Source organism: Lithobates pipiens, unplaced genomic scaffold, assembly GCF_037356315.1.
Source record: "Lithobates pipiens isolate NorthernLeopardFrog02 unplaced genomic scaffold, aLitPip1_a1.2 Scaffold_67, whole genome shotgun sequence".
NCBI lineage: Eukaryota > Metazoa > Chordata > Amphibia > Anura > Ranidae > Lithobates > Lithobates pipiens.
This window is the reverse complement of record NW_027507889.1, coordinates 134493-140975: the sequence shown is the minus strand read 5'-3', so window position 1 is coordinate 140975 and position 6483 is coordinate 134493. Positions and strand designations below refer to the sequence as shown.

The following is a 6483-nucleotide window of genomic DNA, read 5'->3' as shown; positions in this document are numbered from 1 at the left end:
CCCCGGGTGACACGGCAAACACAGAACTTCCGATGCGCGCCCGCGGCGGCGCGCATTGCCGAAGTAAACAGGACGTCCAGGGATGGCCACCCGGAATGAAAGCGCCTGCTCTACGGCCGTCATTCGGCTATAGGGCGGGCGCGAAGAGGTTAAAAAAATCTGGGATGCGATGCACATATATATTTTTACAAGTACTTATAAATAAAAATAAAACATGGGATCCCATGGATGAGGTTGCGGCTTTAAACGTCAGGCAATCTCATTAAAAAAAAAAAAAGTTTATTTTTCTTCAAATACCGCAACAATGTTTACTCCAATGGTCACTACATTTAAAACAGAGCACGTGTTCGCTATGCGATCGTTTGAAGGAACGCATCAACGCTATTGCAAAAAAAAACATGGGTTTTGCTCAACCTCTATCTATAGCTAGAGATACGAGTAATTAGAAAAAAATAAATCATGGGATCACGTGTATGAGCTAGCTTTACAATGCAAGTGTGCTTTACAGGTCAGGCAATCTCATTGGAGAAACCGGTTCATGCCAAGATACACATTGATGGAGGATCAAAGATGTGTGATTTGATGGAAAATAAATGTCATACACATACAGTAGGATGAGTGTTTGTTGGGTGAAGGGGGCCAGAGCATAAAGAGGCTGTGAGGAAAAGGAGGGCCAGGAGTGTTGGGGCTATGATGTGAAGGAAGGTTCAAGGACAGCGATGTTGCAGGGGAAAGTGTGAAATTAAGGGGGGATCGTGACATCCAGGGTCTGGTACTTACCTGCGATCCCATACCTCAGTTGTGGCACAGAGAGTGTTCTGCGTGTCCAGCATGGCAATTACCAAAGAGCTTTAGGAACTTATGAGTAAACCGTACATTGGAAATACAATTCAATACAGGAGACATGAGGGTAGCCTGCTCATTAGAGCTTACAATCTCTAAAACAGATAAAATAAAAACAATTGATTTTTTTTTATAACTTAATTAAGATTTATTTATTTTTGTTGTTTTTCAGATCAGTGCTTAAGGAAGCTCACCACATGAATTTTAGAATCAAAATTACACAGAGGGAAGTAAATATTACAAGTAACACTACAAGCTCAGAATACATCAAGATGGAAGAAACGTCATGTTATAGATGGTGCAAAAAGTCATCTTTCTCCCCCTGCCCACCATGTCTCTCTTCTCTCCTCTCCCTCCCCACATAACTAGAGTATGTAAATACAATTAAACTCTGTATTAACAGGTGTGCTCTCTTCTTGCCTTTCAGTGTCCTTTATTAAAAAAAAAAAAAAATGCAGGTTTATTTCCTTTTTAGTTTTTTTTTTTTGGATGGAGGCATGGGTCCCGTGACATTCAGCTTGGTATTCTTCAACCACGCTCATAGGATGCTCTTGCGGTTTGTTCTATTTCTCATTTTCTCACATGCAGATCCCTCTGTTGTTTGTGTAATTACATCCCATCAAGTTGATTCCTTACAAAAGAAATAGAGAGTAAACAGGTGAATGCAAGTTCAAAGATGCCTTACCGATTTGTGAACATTAATTATTGGGAGTAACATCCCCTAGAGCAGGCATGGCTAAATGATGGACCCAGTCACTGTCCTATTTGCATACTCACAGGGTGATCGTGCGGATGGGAATATGGTTGAAACAGTACCACATCACAAAATGAATTACAACATTGATTTGCTTTTTTGGAACCCTATGGACTTTATAGGCACGAAAATACAGTGATATATCTTTAAGAAAAGATATGATTTTTATACTTACCATAAAATCCTTTTCTCTGCAGTTCACCACCTGACACAGCTGCTCTTAGACCACTGGGACATCCCCAAGCAGTGCCAAAATGAGGGGTGGCAAAACAGCATAAAAACTACACCCACTAGTATAAAACTTTAACCACAAAAAACGACATTGTGAGTGTGACCAAAACTTTTTTTACCCACCAAAAAGGCAGGATGCTCCTCAACTAAGGCACTACCACCAAACTGCACCAGAACTGCGGTAACAAATGCAACAGTGCATTACTTAAAAAGGTACTGCGTTTTTACCAAAAAACAAGGAAAAAAAAACGTAAGTGCAATTGTACAGCCGCCTGCAAAACTTTGCGGCCAAAATGGGCATCGGCCCCATGCACCGACGTCGACCTTGTAGAATTTTGAAACTGTCGCTCAGGGGGTGACTTGGTCGCCTGTTCACAGACGCTTGATGTCGGAAGGCCAAAGTCGTTCCGATTGCCTTGTGGAGTGAGCCGTGACCAGAAAGGGGGGCACCTGCCTCTTCAAAGCATAGGCCTGTACTACAATCTGTCTGATCCCCCCCTGGAAATGGTGGCCGACGAGGCCGCCGTGCTTTTTTTTTTTTTCAAACAGCCACCGAAAAACAAACAAGGAGTCTGACTTCTGAAAGGGAGGTGTAGCAGACAAATACACCCTCAGAGCCTTAACCACGTCCAGGGCATGAAGAGCCACCTCCTTAGAATGTGTCGACTTAGCACACAGAGATGGTAAGACAATGTCTTCGTTGATGCTTTTCTGCCGAAACCACCTTCGGCAGAAAAGACTGTTGGACACAACATCACCTTATCCTTGTGGATCACCAGATAGGGCGACTTGCAAGACCAGGCCGCCGGGTACAAAACCCTCCTGGCCGAAAGTAATGGCCGCTAGAAAGACCACTTTCTGGGAAAGAGTCAACAGAGGGATCTCTGATATTTTCAAATGGCGGTTTTTTCAAGCACCGATAACGCCAGGTTCAGATCCCACGGGGGTAACGGCCCACGCACGGAGGAACTACATTTTGGACAGCTTGAACAAAAAGTGCTCGCTGGAAAAAAAAAAAAAAGACAGCGAACGCTGATATTTGTCCTTTAAATATGGTGCTTAAAGCCAATTTCTGAACTACTCATTGCTGTAGAAACAGGATCAATCCTGGATATAGGGGAAAAAAAAAAAAAAAAGGGAGCGCGGACGCCATCCCTTCTCACACATGGAGATGTAGGCCTTCCAGGTACGATGACCTACCGAGAAAAAGCTTTCCGTGCTCTCGGCATAGTTGGAATCGCCGAGTCCCAAAGAGTTCCTCAACACCCAACTCTCAATAGCCATGCCGTTAAAACCAGCGATGGTAAAGCAGAACGGAGAATCGGAAATCGAGACAGAAGGTCCTCTCGTAACGGCAGTCGACACGGGGCGTCCGCCACCAGGTCTGAGTACCAGGGTCGCTGGGACCGATCTGGGGCAATCGGTATTACTGGGATCCCCTCTGTTACCACGTCTGCTCCGCTGAGTGGAGGCCGTTTCAACGGAGGAAAGGCATAGATCAGCTGGTGCATAGATCAGCTGGTGCATAGATCAGCTGGTGCATAGATCAGCTGGTACTGATCCCCCATGGCACCACCAGCGTGTCTGCCCAAGGATCTGTTGCCCTGGACACGAACCTCGGCACCTTCCCGTTGAGACGGGCGGCCAGAAGAGCCGCGTCTGGTGTGCCCCGTCGCGGGCACAGTAGCCAGAACGCCTCCGGATGCAATGGGAATGCCCATTCTCCTGGGTCCAGCATCTGGCGACTTAGGTAGTCTGCCTGCCAGTTCTCCGCTCCCGGGATGTAAACGGCAGACGGGGGCAGGTACATGTCGCTCTGCCCACTGAAGGATGTGAGTGCAAGCGTCCTCCCGTGCAGCGGCCAAGCTTCTTGTTCCTCCTTGGCGACAGAATGTCACGGCAGTGGCAGGCATACGTCAGAGTGGAACCTGATCAAACGCCCCTCAAAGTCTTATCGACCACGTGGAGAGGCATAGCCTGATCGCTCTCGGCTCAAGCAGATTGATCGGCAACTTGGATCGCACCACCCACCGACCAGAGGCCCTGAGTCGACTGAACTCCCATTACCCTACCCCAGCCGGTTGGGCTGGGGGCCGTGGTGATCACTGTCCATTTCAGAGGTAGGAACGACTTCACGGACCAAAGTGCCGGGGACCTCAGCAGGGAATCCCTGACCAGCTGGCTCACCTGAATCTGCCCATCCAGGGATAAAGGAGATTTGTCCCATTTTGTTAAAATCTCCTTCAGCAGGACTCTGGTGTGAAACTGGGCATAGGGTAATGCCTCAAGGAGGCCACCATGAGTCCCAGAACTCGCATGCAAAGCGTAGCGACGACCCCCTGTGCGGTTCCTCAACAGTTTTACCGCAGCTCTGAGAGTCTGCAGCAGCTTGTCTGAAGGGAGAAACGCTCTTGCTTCCATGGAGTCCAGCAGTAAGCCTAGCTACTCCAAACGCTGAGTCGGTACAATCACCAACTTCTTTAGGTTCAACAGCCAACAAAAAATTGCTGCAGGGTCTGCATGGTGATCGCCACATCCTCCTCCTAACTCTGAAGCAGAAGATGCTCTCGGAAGGAGATCGCCTAGGTATCCCCCGATCGCGATCCCACAGCGTTGCAAAACAAGAGACAATACCTTGGGGGAGGGCAGAGGCAAAACCAAAAAGGCAGAGCCACAAACTGGTAGTGGGCTTCCTAGACTGCAAATCGCAGAAATCTCTGATGCCGAAGGCATATGGGTATGTGCAGGTATGCATTCTGGATGTCCAAGGCCACCAGGGAGTACCCTTGATGGAGTGCAGCGATTTCTCAGCGATTCCGTTCTGAACCTCTGTACTTTTGCAAAGTAATTGAGGGCTTTCAGGTCCAAAATTGGACGTTCCCCTTCCATTTTGCAGGTTCGAGTAGAACCCTTGGAAACATGCCAATTCCTGGAACGGGTAATATCACCCCACGACTAAGCAGGTCCCTTACCGCCCCCTTCAGGGCCTCCTGGCGAGCTGGGAGTACGGGTATGCTTCAGGGGAAGAATCTCTTTTGCGGCCAAGAGAGGAACTCTATCTTGTAGCCTGAGGAAATCAGATCGCAGACCCATTGGTCGGACAGCCGAGAGGCCAACCGGGCTGCAAACTCCCGAAGGCACCCCCCCCCCCGTCTTGCGGACGGGAGAAAACCTTCATGAGGTAGCACTTTTGCTCGCAGGCTCGTGGTTCCACACACGCTTTGGTCCTTTAAAGGTCGTCCTGTCGGGGGACGCTTGGTCAAAGCCCTGGGTGGACGAAAAAGCCGTTTGTGAGTGGAGAATGAGGGCCCTTGCCAACGGCGTGGCTCCTTAGCCTTCCTAGCCTTCCTGGCCTGTGGGACTAGTGTACTCTTACCACCTCTGGCATTTTTAATAATGTCATGCAATGAGGCTTCAAAGAGACGGTTGCCAAGGAAGGGAAGATCCGTCAGGGCTTTTTTGGATGCCTGGTGAGCAGGCCAGCATTTTAGGCAAATCGGGCGCCTCAGCACCACTGCTGATACTGAAGGCCTGGATAACAGAGGAAGGGTATCCAGGGCTGCATCACAAAATTGTACTTCGGGCCTCGCACTAGTTGGTCTGCTAGTTAGACAGGAGAAGCCTGTTGCTCTCCCAATTCGCGGCGCAAAAGTTTTGCCCACTCGGTTAGTGTCTGAGACACGAGTGTGGATGCCAGTACCGGTCGCCTAGTTGACCCCACATCCGTAAACAAGGAACGAGCCTCTGCCTCGGCCTTCCTGCCCATGGGGTCCTTAAAGGCAGGAGTCCCCTCTACTGGGATGGTGGTTACTTTGTACCGGGGGGGGTCCACGACCAGAGGAGCCGACAGCTTTTTGAGAAAGGGGATAACGCACCATCATGTATTTGGGGTCCGAAAAGCTCAAATTGCGGTCGACACCGTTCCTTGTAAATGAACTTAAGTCACATACGGGAACAGCTTAAGTCAACGGGCTGGCTTACGGGACCCAAAAGGCAAAAGGGACCCCGCTACATCAGCAAAGGGATCTTCTGGCTCCCTCCCGATTCTTCACGCACAGCTGTGATAAGTGCTCGAAACAAGCGATTCTCGCGCACGGACCCGGACGGGGACTCATCTTCGCTGTCAGTTCGGTCCTGGTCAGCGTCATCTGAAATGACAGAGCAGGGGGGGGGGGTCACCGGCCTCAGCAGGGCCCGAGTCTGCATCAGCGCTCCCCTCCAGAGGACGGGGGCCGGTTTTTACAACCTTTACGCCCACGCACCGCCTCCATCTTGGCAACAAATAGAGGACCGCCGACAAAGCATCCAGAGGCACTGCCTGCAGGTGAACCGGTTGCAATTGCCTGGATTTCGGGGGAAGAAACACCAGTTTCTGAAGCCATGCTGACCCAACCCCAGCGATGGCAAAACTTGGCACCCCAGATGTTTTGGAAATACATTTCCCACCATGCTCAGGCACTCTGCAGTGTAGGGGTGCATCATGGGAAATGTAGTTCCAAAACATCTGGGGTGCCAAGGTTCGCCATCACTGCCCTACCCTGTCTGCCACCTGTTGGGGACTTAGGAAAGCGATGGTCCCACCCTCCTAACTGCTGCTGGCTGATGGGCTCTTCCGCACAGAACTCCCCACCCTGACTGGTTCTGCGCTGGCTGTC

The 6483-nt window shown here is 49.8% G+C and overlaps 1 long non-coding RNA gene across 1 annotated transcript in view; it reads right to left on the bottom strand.

Moving 5' to 3' along the window:
- Positions 1–966: 966 nt before the first annotated feature.
- LOC143959110 (uncharacterized) overlaps positions 967–6483 on the bottom strand; it is a 30322-nt gene continuing 24805 nt past the window's right edge. The window contains exon 2 of the long non-coding RNA XR_013270172.1: positions 967–1474. This is a non-coding gene — a long non-coding RNA (uncharacterized LOC143959110). The remainder of the gene's footprint in view (positions 1475–6483) is intronic.